This window comes from Rhinoderma darwinii, unplaced genomic scaffold (assembly GCF_050947455.1).
Source record: "Rhinoderma darwinii isolate aRhiDar2 unplaced genomic scaffold, aRhiDar2.hap1 Scaffold_80, whole genome shotgun sequence".
NCBI classification, from domain to species: Eukaryota; Metazoa; Chordata; class Amphibia; order Anura; family Rhinodermatidae; genus Rhinoderma; species Rhinoderma darwinii.
Window position 1 is genome coordinate 26965 of NW_027464364.1, and position 13415 is coordinate 40379.

A 13415-nucleotide genomic window follows, 5' to 3' on the forward strand; every position below is an offset into this window, starting at 1 on the left:
GTGTGTGTGTGTGTGTGTGTGTGTGTGTGTGTGTGTGTATGGGGGTGTGTGTGTGTATATGTGTGTGTGTATGGAAGTATGTATGTTTGTGTGTATGTATGTGTGTGTATGTCGTGTGTGTATGGAAGTATGTAGGTGTGTGTGTATGGAAGTATGTAGGTGTGTGTGTGTGTATGGAAGTATGTAGGTGTGTGTGTATGGAAGTATGTAGGTGTGTGTGTGTATGGGGGTGTGTGTGTGTATGGGGGTGTGTGTGCGTGTATATGGAAGTATGTATGTGTGTGTGTGTATGTATGTGTGTGTATATCGTGTGTGTGTGTGTGTGTGTGTGTGTGTGTGTGTCGTGTGTGTGTATGGAAGTATGTAGGTGTGTGTGTGTGTATGTAGGTGTGTGTGTGTGTATGGAAGTATGTAGGTGTGTGTGTATGGAAGTGTGTGTGTGTGTGTGTGTGTGTCCTCTTATCTTGTCATTTATTGTCTTTTTAACATTAGAAGCAAGCTTTTTCTAGTTTCATTTTAGGGTTTTTTAATACTTGTTACTTATAAGATTATATTTTACAGTGTAATGACTTAAAGTACATGTAAAGCATTCCCATGTAGTGTCTGTATATTTATTTGACAATAGTTGCTCCCAGTCTATTTCCTGCTGCGCAGCCCTCAACCGGGAGAAATTGCCCTTTTTAATATGCAGTCAGTGTTTTACCCTCCCAGCCTGTTTGCTTTTAAGGTTCTGTTCATGTGGCGTTTTTTGCAGGCAAAAAATTCTGCCTGGAAAAATCAGCTCCGCCTTTTTTTAAGTGTTTTTTTTTACCACACACGTTTTTTTGACACAGTTTTTGATGCGTTTTCCTACGTGGTTCTTTATGCCCATTTTAAAGCGTTATTTTTATCTCCTTCTTCAACAGGCAAAGGAAAAAAAAAACGCAAGCATTTTTTTTTTTGGCTTAAAAACGCGTCAAAAACGGTCGTGGCCGTTCACAGCATTCTTCCGTCTCTCATTGATTTCAATAGTGTTTTTTGAGGCGGAAAACGAATCTAGAAAGGTCATATCACATACGTAGTAGAACCATTATACCCTAATGTTTTCTCCTTCTTTAGTAGCGTACAACTCAAGTGCCAACTTCCATTACATGATAGTGTCTCAACAGGACTCTTTCTACAATAGATCTGGGGGTCGGCCAGTGAATACTTTTTCTCTATGTTCAGCTTAACAACAATACCAATGATGATGATGATGATGATAATATCCCTGCCTCTTTTCTATAGTAGTCTTAGTACATGTTTTAATATGATATCATTGATAAATGAATAATGAATTGAGTATTTCTCTAGCTGTGACCATCTCATGACTATCACCACATATGGAGCATCCTGCGCACTGACTATTACTAAGCCTCTCCATATTTCTCAGCATTTTCTGCTCCTTTACCCTGCGATCATATAGTCAGAAGTAACATATAAGTTCTCTCCTCACTGTTCAGACGTCATGGGTTTTCTGCTAGGATGGACACACCAGTATTTACAATGTGTCTCTTCTTCTAGATGTTTGTAGGAATCTTCTTGTAGCCAGGATCTCCTTCTCTGTGCTGGTTGGTGTCTTCTAGATGTTGAAGGTGGTCATCTTCTAGGTATATGCAGGAATCTTCTAGCTGCTAACTGTGGTCTACGTGTTGTCAGGACTCTTTAAAATCTCAAAGACTGGGATAAAGATCTCCTGAAAAAAAAACAAGAAAAATATTTTGAAACAAAAAACTACAAATATATAACCTACAAAGAAATTGATGCTACCAAAAAAAAGTGTAGAACATGGAAAAAATCTTTATTGGAATAACAATGAAAAGCTACATGTCAATACAATTAAATTAAAAAAAACTCCACAAGACTCTACAGAAGAAAAGGACAGCTCATTGTGTGACTCACAAAGAAAATAATAATTAGATAAGACCCCATGGCTGCACAGACCTGCGTAATGTAGGTCATATAGAAATACCAAATGGTATGGAATAAACAACTATACAGTGCAAAAAAGCAGTCAGCGCATAAGTAAGAGCAAAAATGAATCAACTATTAAACAAGTATGGAGGGATATAACATACCCATAATAAGGTTGTTCAGGAGCACCAACACAGGGAGTGCCCACCCAGACGCACGTTTCAGCGCTAAATGCCTTCATCAGGGGGTGGCGCTGATAGTTCACACACAGTATTTAAATGAACGCTAGCCAATGGTACTTAAATATATCCAGGTGATATGTATATATATATATATGCCCATAAATCAGATCAGTGCACTCCCTGTTTACTATTGGTGGCAATATGTGGTCGAGTACATGGCCGGACTCCAGAAACGGCAACAACGAGACACTGGGGCGGAAACACATCAGCGCGTCACCTGACGCGGTCACGTGTGTCAGCAACCCAGCGTGTCATGTGTGACGAATCGGAGGCCGGTCAATCACAACCAATCAGAATGCAACCAGTGATTGAAGGCATGAAAAGCATTCAGAAGGATATCAACCCTGTACGGGCAGTCCAATAGCGATACACTTCATGTCTGCAAGTCTAAACCCAAAATACAGAGAGACAAGATAGTTATACAGATATATTGCACATGTATCATACAAATACATATAAATATATGGACACAAAGTGATGTGTGATGAAGAGCGTCAACGTGTAGGGAGTAATCAAGTGTGGAACATTATTATCAATTATAATGTGTGAAAAAAGACCAATATATACGTGCCAAAAGGAATAATCCAGTGCACAACCTGAACATAGTAGGTAAGTGACAGGTAAGAAATGATATTAAACACAATAACGTGTTGTTTATATAGAACATGTGGAAGTAAAAGAGTGAAAAGGTAATAAATGTATGGTGACAAAATAAAAGAAATAAAAAACGAAAAATAAAATAGTGTGAATAGGCGTGTGCGATGAAAAAAGAAGAAAAAAACAACGTGTGTATTATGCATCAAAAAATAAAATGGACTACAAGTGCCAGCACAAAGCAGATTTTAGTTACATGTCGATATATCTAATACAACAAGCCTCAAAGGTGCAGAATATAATATGCAGTGATCTGCAGACAGAGCCGGCTTTTCTATTGTTTGTGAAGATCATCAGAAGTAGGAAATCATTGTTGAGGATGAAGATCATGACAACCCGAAAATTGCACAGTTGACATAGTCAACACAGGCAGCGTAAACCATATATCTAATCTGTATACATAAATAAAGAAATGTAGATCAAAATAAGAACATAAAATCAAAAATACCCGACTAAAAGCTTTGGTAGCAGTCATAGAAATGCAGCAACACCAATGTTCTCATTGACACCCCTCGGTTGTGTTGTCTTAAGCCTCCATATCCTCTTGCATTCTGATTGCAAAAGCCTCTTTTTACATCTCGTCCTCGCATATCAGTATTGATGTGATCTATTCCCTTCACTCTCACAAGTCTAGAGTTACACGCATGATGTAGGTGAAAATGTTGTGGAATCGTCTTCAGCTCTTCCATATACTCTACTGTTTTGGCATTTTCAATGTCTCTAACATGTTCTCTTACGCGAAAGCACAATTCTCGGGTTCTCATGCCAATATACATTTTAGGGCAAGGGTAAGTTGCATGATAGATCACACCTGTAGTGCCACATGTAATTGGCCATGTGATCTTAACATTTTTCAACCCACTTGAGTCAACAAAACCTTGAGAGCGTTCAATATTAGGGCAACTAATACAGTCGCCGCAAGGGTTACAACCCCACTTAGGACCAATCCTTCCAAAACATTTACCCGGTTTTTCCACTGTTCGGTAACTATTGCGTCACGTAAAGAACGCGCTCTACATGGTGCAACAGCAAGATAATTTGGTAGTAATTTCTGTAGAATTGGATCATTGAGGAGCATCGGCCAAAATGTGTTTGAGGTGTCCCTCATTTCTGACCAAATGATACGTGTTCGTAAATCTTACCTTAGGAGAAATTCCTTATTTTTAGTTACAGTTTGTAATAGCTGTGCACGAGGGGGAGCTGTGCACGTGGTCGTCAATGGGCTTTATTAACATTGCGGCAGCGGCTGCAGCCCTGTTGAGCAAGTCTCTTTCTTAACTCAGTCGTGCGGAATTTCAAATCTTCATGAGTTGAACAAATTTTCTTAACACGCAGTAATCGTCCAGTTGGTATAGCTTCGATGGTGTGGCGGGGATGTGAAGACGTGGCGTGAAGAAATGAGTTTGTTGATGTCTCTTTACGATGCAAATCTGTCTGGAGACAACCATTATGGATCCTTTTAGTTAGTATGTTCAAAAAAATCTATCTCAACATGATTCCACTTGCATGTTAATTTAATGTTACGTGTATTATAGTTAAATACACTGATGAATTCCATTAATTCATCCGAAGTCCCCTGCCAGATCATGAAGATGTCATCAATGAATGGGCCCAGAAAAGGAGCTGGTTCATTGATATCTCATGATCTGGCAGGAATAGGTCCCTCTCCCACAGCCCCAGGAACAGGTGGGTGCACAGGCTGCCCCCATTGCCGTGCCCTGGAGTTGCAGGTAGAAGGACCCATTGAACGTGATAAAAATTGTGTTTGAGAACAATGTCCGATAGGGTGAGCAACAACTCTGAAAAGTCTTTCCTATATTGCTCATATGCAAAAAAGGTGGCCACTGCATGCAACCCATCCGAATGCTGGATGCCGATATATAGTGACTCAATGTCACAAGTTACCAAAATATGTCTGTCATCTAAATGAATCTCTTCAATTTTAAACAACAAATCTGCAGAGTCGCACAGATACGAAGGTAGACATTCCACTAATGGTTTTAAATGGTGGTCGACCCATTTGCACACCTTCTGAGTTAACCCCCCGGTACACAATATAATTGGCCTACCTGGAAAGTCCTTATGAATTTTGGGTAGTAGAAAAGGCGTCTGTATCGTTGGCTCAGTCACAATCAGTGCCTCCATTAGGGATTTGGGGAGGACTCCGGCATCCATACCATCTTGTAGAATGTGGATCATCTTTGCTCTAAAGGATAATAAAGAATTGTATGTTAACCTTCTACAAGTGGAGTTTTATTTTATTTAGTTTTTATTTTAATTGATGTATTTTTTATTTTTCCAAACATAACAAACAAGCGAACAACAATTCAACAATATTTCCCATGGCAATAGCATCTCTGAACACTCATATCATTATTTTGCATATTATATAATCTACAATTTGTATAAATTACTTCAAATGATCCTAGTTGGAGCGAGGACAGAATTAGAGATTTTAGCCCAAAGATAAATTGAAAAAGTGTCAATATTCATAGGAAATGAAACACACTAAATAAACCATAAAGAAGGGGGAAGGGAAGTATAGAGGGGGAGGGGGGAAGAGGATGGACACGTGTATCCCCATCGTTACCGCGATTCAATACAGATATTTAAGGAATCAGATCATGATTGGTGTCACACCAGACAGCTGATGTTCCAGATACCAAGTTGTGGAGCCAAAGCATGCAATCAGTTTTTGTTTTATATGAAGTGGTAAGAGAGGTATAAAGTTCTCCCACAACTTAAAAAAGGCTTCAGTTTTGTGCTCTTTTCGATGGGAGGTTTCCACCCAATCCATTTGGAAAAGATAAGATATATTTTCTAGGGAAATACGATGTGTGGGGGTGTATTATTTATCCAAACCTGGAGAATGGCCTTCCTAGCAGCCGCAGAGACATAGTATAACAGTTGTTTGTGATGTTTCGGGATAAAGAGCATGGAAGGTGGCAGTATCCCAAAGAGACCCCACTTTTGGGTTGAGGAGCATGGTATGGACAGGGTGTTCGACACAAAATATTGTATATTTCGCCAAAAGTCAACAATAGTTGGGTATAACCAGAGACCATGTAATTGCGGTGCTCCACACTTTAAACACGAATGGTCAGAGGAGTTACCCATGAGAAAGCCCCTATAAGGGGACACGTCAGCCCTATGGGCTATTTTAAAAGACATCTCCCAGGACATGGCTGATGGGAGGTATTTGGCAGCCATAGTTACAGATGATAGGACATCGTCATGAGTTGTTTGATCTAAGTGGTCAACCCAGTAAGATACGCCTGATCTCGATTTAGTGTAGTCCAATGGCTGTCTTAAAACGTTATAATAGGTAGTGATTAGTCTTTTTCGGCATTGATGAAATGGAGTTAAGTGACAGAAGAAGTCATCCCAGTCATGGTCTTGTAAGTGTCTAATGACCTTGTGAGCATAGCTACAGGCCTGCATGTAATAAAATGGGTGTTGGCCCAAAAAATCATATTGTATACGTAGTTCATTAAATGAGTATGGACGACGAGTGAGCATGTTAGTTATCTGATTAATACATGTCAACCCCTCCCCCCCAACCCATCCATGAAAAACCACATGGGGGTTGGCATTTTGGAAGTCAAAGTTATGGACCCAAGGAAGAAGTAGGAAAAATCTAGGGTTTAAACCTAAGTGTTGCCTGACCTTGGTCCATGTTTCCAGGAGGACATGACTAGGGGGTTAGCCCGTTCATCAGGTGATAGAGCCGAGTAGGGAGTGTGTAAGAGGCATGTTAAGGATATGGGTTTTGAAAATTGTTGGTCCAATGTAGAATCAGAAAAGCAGGAGCTACCAGTTATCCAATCTCCAATCACTCGTAGTTGAGCTGCCATATTGTATAAGTGAATCTGTGGAAAATTAATCCCTCCATTTTCATGATGTTGCTGCAATATGCATAGGCTCACTCTTGGTCTCTTTTGCCCAACATCAACTGGTCTCAAGTATATAGGCAAGGATTGTAGTAAGTATAACAATTTAGGGAAGACAACCATTTTTAATAGATTAGCCCTACCTAAAAATGATAGAGTAAAGTGCCTCCAAGCCATGAGTTGGGATTCCAAATATGCAATAATGGGATTAAGGTTTCGTTGATATAAATTTGATCGTTGTCTCGTGATGCGTACCCCCAAATAGGGAATGTAATCAGAGTTCCATTTAAATGCATGCTTTGACGACCAGAGTGGCCTGGAGGGACCCTTAAGAATTAGGGCTTCTGATTTTTGTAGATTGATCTTGAAACCTGACAGGGCACCATAAATTGGGATATCCTGGAGGATTGGTTGTAAAGTAGAGGCAGGGTTAGATATGAAGAACAAAATATAATCTGCAAATGCCGATAGTTTAATTTGAGAATCTCCAATTTGTATGCCTTGAAAACATGCTAGGGACTGGAGATGACGGAGAAGTGGATCTAGGGACAAATTAAACAGTAACGGTGAGAGAGGGCATCCCTGACGCGTACCCCTGAAAATTGAGATAGGAGGTGAGTTAAGCCCATTGATGGTAAGGGATGTGGTAGAGCAGGCCTGTGAGCGTGAAAGGAATGTTAGAAAGCGGTCCCCGAAGGCCCGGGACTGCAACACCGCTGTGAGAAATGGCCATGATAAAGAGTCAAACGCCTTTTCCGCGTCAAGTCCCAGCAGCATGGTCACTGGGGAGGAGGGTCTAGTGCAGACACCGTGGCTGCTACAACCTGACGGATACCTTTAGTGGAATGTCTATTCCTTAAGAAACCCAGTTGGGTTGGGGCAATGATCAGTCCAAACATGGTTTGGAGGCGGTCGGCCAAAATCTTTGTTAGGAGCTTATAGTCTTGGTTTAAAAGGGAAATCGGACGATATGAGGAAAGGAGGGTTGGATCCCTGTCAGGTTTGGGAAGCAATATGGTCCTGGACGCATGAAAGTTAGGCAGGTCAATCTCCCCACTTATTTTGGCTTGTAAGGTCCTCGTCAATGTCGGTACAATATCTGGCAAAAGTTTGTAGTATTCAGCCGATAGGCCGTCAGGACCCGGCGTTTTATTATTGTGTAGCTTAGAGATTGCTAAAGCAACCTCCGCCTCCGTGATATCATTATTTAAAAAGTGGAGTTTTTTCAATTGGCGATTTGCTTCATAAATATACATCTGGTGTGGCCAAAATACCACATTTCTGCCTTTATCGGCAGGTTTTACTACCACATCATGCCATGATTTAATCCTCTCCAAGCTCTCTCTCTCTCTCTCTCTCTCTCTCTCTGAACTCGACAGATTGTCATTCTTAATTTTCCTTGGAATGTTTTGCTAATCTTCAGGGACTAATTTGACAAAAAGATCTACTGCGGGGCAAATAGACAACGGGGGGATTTTGTAGATTTGGTTCTAATACAGATATGAATCTTACCTTCTGATATTCCCCCTTCTTGGTGAAAGAGTTTCTCAAATATTCGCAATGTTTCTCGTTCCTCAACTGTCACAAATAAATCGCCTTCCTCTTTAAAATACCATTTCTTAAAGATCAAAGATTGTGCAAAAAATTGCAGATCTTTTACTGCTGAGAAAAGATCAAAACAGGAGGCGGGAGAAAAGGTCAAGACTTTGTCCAACAGTGTGATGTCACCTATAGATAATTGATGCATAGAAATGTTAATTACCTTCTTGTGATATCTTGGATTTTGTTCCAATCCCTTATTCATTTTTCTCCTACTCTTGGACGACTGATTTTAGTTCCGTTTTCTTTTGTATCTTGGTAAGTCACGTGTAGACCTCACGCTACTACATAATGTCATATCATGGTGACCGCTCTGTGATGACAAAGATCACATAGAAGAGGAAAGACTCAGTGATTCACCATTTTGTCTCCCATTCCATCAATATATTTTCTTCTGTTGAAAATCATTATTATCACATATCAATTTCTTTGTTTTTCTGCTCTCCATTTCTTTTTCCCACACGAGGCATTGTTGATCCAATCGCGTTTTAAATGTTTCTAAGTCCTCTTTGGACATCTCTGCTTTTAATTTTTGCTGGATCTTTTCCAGCTCGTTATCCCTGTTTTCTAATGAGGTGTTATTGAGTCCAATAAGAAGCTCCATCACTTTAAATGAACACGCACTGCAGTTCTCCTCCCATTTAGATGGAAAATTCACATCTTCAGTTGGAAATGATGGGAAAACTTGTATGCATAACCCCCTCGGTATAAGGTTCCGTTGGAGATAATTTGCTAGGAATGCTGGGTTCCACCAAACTTTCATTCTTTTATTTACACGCTTTTGAAGGAGTTCTGTGGCTCCCTAATATTTCTCTGACTGCCAACACCTGTGGCTGTGGAGTCATCTTTAACCAGCCATGACTGTTCTCTGGCTCTAAAATCCATAGTTGGGTTTCTGGCACTATCTGTAAAAACACAGAAAACAAACTGATAAATAATCCAAAAAGACAGCGAGGATCTGAAATCCCAAATGCAGGTGCACGGCCTTTATTACTAGTAAGGGGGGATCCTAGGGTGAAGTCCTGAGCACATCAATATATATATATATATAGATAGAAATTCGAGGCACTCACCGCTGTTTCTGTAACTTCCGACCATGTCATCAAGAACTGACCAGGAAGCAGCATGAGCACAAAAATCTATAACTGGATTTGGGGGCAGCGGCGGATCATCGTTAGGAAGGCTCGGGCAGCCGACCAAGGCTCCCAGGGGGCCCATGGCTGCCAAGCCCATAACATTTATTGGCTGGGCTGCACGGGCCCCCTCAAGCCCATTGGCGCCTAGAACTGGAGGGGGCCCCGATGCTAGCGACAGCCACATTCACTTGTATCTGCATCCTCAGGACGCAGATATGAATTAATGATAAAGGCTTCAGGCCAAGTTAGGACTGCAGCCTATAAGGTGCTGGGAAGACTCCCTGGGCAGGCCGCCGTGATGACGTAACTGCATCACGCTGATATGAGCATGCGTTCTGCCTGGAGACAGTGCAGCGCACCGTCCGTTGCGGGAACGGGGCAAGGTAAGTACAATGTTTTGTTTTGGAGGCAATATATGTGGCAATATACAGGGGGGTGATTGCTGTGTAACACTACATACAAGGGGAGGGGGGATATGTGGCACTATATACAAGGGGAGAGGGGGCTGTGTGGCACTATATACAAGGGGAGGGGGGACGTGTGTGAAGCTATCTACAGGGGCTGTGTGTGTGGCGCTATCGACAGGGGCTGTGTGTGGCGCTTTCTACGGGGGCTGTGTGTGTGGTGCTTTACTTTACCTTCTGTGAGTCACTAGATTTATAGAGAATCTGTCTCCTCTCCTGACATGTTTTTTATAGGAAATCCTTGTCTTTCACAAAATATCTTTGTGCAGTCCAGGACTGATAGACAATTGCGTGTTACCATTCCCCTTGTCAGGAGGATGTGTCCCTGCACAGTGTGATACTGTCAGTATGTAGGGACGCAGCCCTTGGACAAGGGGAATCATAACATCCATCTGTTAATGCTTGCACAAAAAGGTAGTGGCAGGGCGGCGGAGGAGTAGGGGGGCCCCATGTTTGGGTAACAGCCCAGGGGCCTATGGCCTACTTAATCCGCCACTGTTTAGGGGGCCTCGTTCTGGAGATAGGCGCCGGTCACAGAGGTGGGACTCCCATCTATCTGACATTTATGACAAATCCTGTGGAGATGTCATAAATGTCCTTCATGGGAAAACCCATTGAAGGGGATAGACAAATCTTACCTGTCCATACAGAAGTGACATTAATACATTGGGAGGAGCTTTCAGTTGCCGGTTAGTTGTCCGTTCTACGATGGTTGGAAACCGAACAGTTTCTATGGCGATGACGTAACATGGGAGCGCTGCATGTTGTCCAGTGGGAGCGGAGTCTGTTTAGAAAGAGAGAAATCCAATATTTATTATAATATTACAGGAAAAGGTATAGTAGGGGATAATGTTTTATCCATAGCACCTTAAAAATCCTGATTAGAGAGCGGACCCTGTCCCATATATACATATAACTGAACAGTACATTATATACAGTATATATGAGGACAGTAAAGAGGGAGTACAGTATATACAGTGAGGACACGTCCCAAATATACATATAACTGAACAGTACATTATATTATATACAGTATATATGAGGACAGTAAAGAGGGAGTACAGTATATACAGTGAGGACACGTCCCATATATACATATAACTGAACAGTACATTATATAGAGTATATATGAGGACAGTAAAGAGGGAGTACAGTATATACAGTGAGGACACGTCCTATATATACATATAACTGAACAGTACTTTATATACAGTATATATGAGGACAGTAAAGAGAGAGTACAGTATATACAGTGAGGACACGTCCCATATATACATATAAGTGAACAGTACATTATATACAGTATATATGAGGACAGTAAAGAGGGAGTACAGTATATACAGTGAGGACACGTCCCATATATACATATAAGTGAACAGTACATTATATACAGTATATATGAGGACAGTAAAGAGGGAGTACAGTATATACAGTGAGGACACGTCCCATATATACATATAACTGAACAGTACATTATATACAGTATATATGAGGATAGTAAGGAGGGAGTACAGTATATACAGTGAGGACATGCTCCATACATATATACATATAACTGAACAGTACATTATATACAGTATATATGAGGACAGTAAGGAGGGAGTACAGTATATACAGTGAGGACATGCTCCATACATATATACATACGACTGAGAAGTACATTTTGTTTCCGGACAGTCTGCAAGATATTTATGTAGTGGAGCCCCCAGCAAGGCACCTCCGCCCTGAATATGTGTAGATAAGGGACTCCAGCAGATCGCTTGTTAGGTCCATGTAGAAGCTCAAACACTTCATGGTCCTTAAAAGGGAATGTGTCGCAAATTAAACCTTTTTTTTTTAAGTGTCGTTACTTATTTCTATTATATTTTTTACGTTTTTACGCTGTATTTATTTATTTTTTCCGTATGGTGGAAAGTATTAAAAATTAAATAATAATTTGACATGTTTTCCAATGTTGGCCACCAGGGGGAGCACTTCCCAGAATTACAGCAAGGTGAATAAGGCAAAGCAACCTGACTCACAGCTGCTGTAAATGTGGGAGGGAACCTCACCCCCCCCCTCTCACAAGCCAGGTAAAGGTGTCTTCAAATTGCTAAGCAGTGTCCGTCAGCCATTTTGGGTGTGTTCTAGGACACACCAAAAGGCTAAGTGTATGTTCACACGCTTACTAAACAAAGGGAAAACAGCTCCTGATTTTCAGCCATTTTTTAATCAAACTCGCGTTTTTTAACGGCCGTTTTTTTCTATAAAGTCAATGAAAACCGGCTCCAAAAACGTCCCAAGATGTGATGTGCACTTAATTTTGGTCGGGCGTCTTTTTATGTGCTGTTTTTGGAAAACGACCACGTAAAAAATGCCCTGTCGGAACAGAACGCCGTATTTCCCATTGAAACCAATGGGCAGATGCTTGTAGGCGTTCTGCTTCCGATTTTTCAGCTGAAAACATTGTGTGTGAACATATTCTTAGGGTATGTGCACACGCTAACTGCATTTACGTCTGAAATGACGGAGCTGTTTTCAGGAGAAAACAGCTCCGTCATTTCAGACGTAATTGCTCATACTCGCGTTTTGCGAGGCGTCAATTACGGCCGTAATTTGGAGCTGTTCTTCATTGAATTCAATGAAAAACGGCTCAAATTACGTCCCAAGAAGTGTCCTGCACTTCTTTGCCGAGACTGTTATTTTACGCGCCGTCTTTTGACAGCGACGCGTAAAATTACAGGTCGTCGGCACAGTACATCGGCAAACCCATTCAAATGATTGGGCAGATGTTTGCCGACGTATTGGAGCCGTCTTTTAAGGCGTAAATCGAGGTGTAACATGGCGCCGCACCTGTCCTCAGGTCGTGTGTGGTATTACAACTCTGTCTTATTCACTTCAATGGAGGTGAACTGCAATACCAGACACGACCTGAGGACAGGTGCGGCGCTGTGTCTCCAGTCCAGACACCCCTTCTGTCCTGAGATGACCCAAGGGGGGAGGCGGGTGTCAGAGCCACCCACCGCCATCACTGCAGACAGAACCACAACTATGGCATGAGGGCAGGGCTTGTCCTGAGTGCACTGTCTCTTGTTATGGACAGAGTTATAGTCACATGAACCCCGTCTGATGAACCGGTAACCTAGGTCCGATCACATGACAGAGGGGGATCACCAAAAACCCTGTGCACACTCAGCCCGTCCATCCAGCCCTTTCCTGGTTATATCTGCGTCTGGGAAAGCTGTGTGACCACCATTACCCCTCATACTGGAGTGTTTAGGGATGTGACTAATGAACCTCTCACACTCCAGTGGGAGGGGTAATGGTGGTCACCCAGCTTTCCCAGACCCCTGAACGGTAAATCTCTCTAGTTGTGCTGAGACTGTTTGGGGATGTGACTAATGAACCTCTCAGTCTCAGCACAATTAGAGAGATTTATCATTCAGGGGTCTGGGAAAGCTGGGTGACCACCATTACCCCTCCTACTGGAGTGTGAGAGGTTCATTAGTCACATCCCCA

General features: G+C 41.8%; 1 long non-coding RNA gene across 2 annotated transcripts; it reads right to left on the minus strand.

Annotated features, from left to right (window-relative positions):
• Positions 1–517: 517 nt before the first annotated feature.
• LOC142731474 (uncharacterized) lies at positions 518–10667 on the minus strand. Of its 2 annotated transcripts, none has more exons than XR_012878946.1 (4): positions 10556–10667; positions 4898–5034; positions 3971–4262; positions 518–1714 (listed from the first exon to the last, which is right to left on the minus strand). It is a non-coding gene; the product is annotated as an uncharacterized LOC142731474 (long non-coding RNA). The 2 variants fall into 2 exon arrangements; XR_012878945.1 differs by lacking the exon at positions 10556–10667 and adding an exon at positions 8231–8451.
• Positions 10668–13415: the final 2748 nt, after the last annotated feature.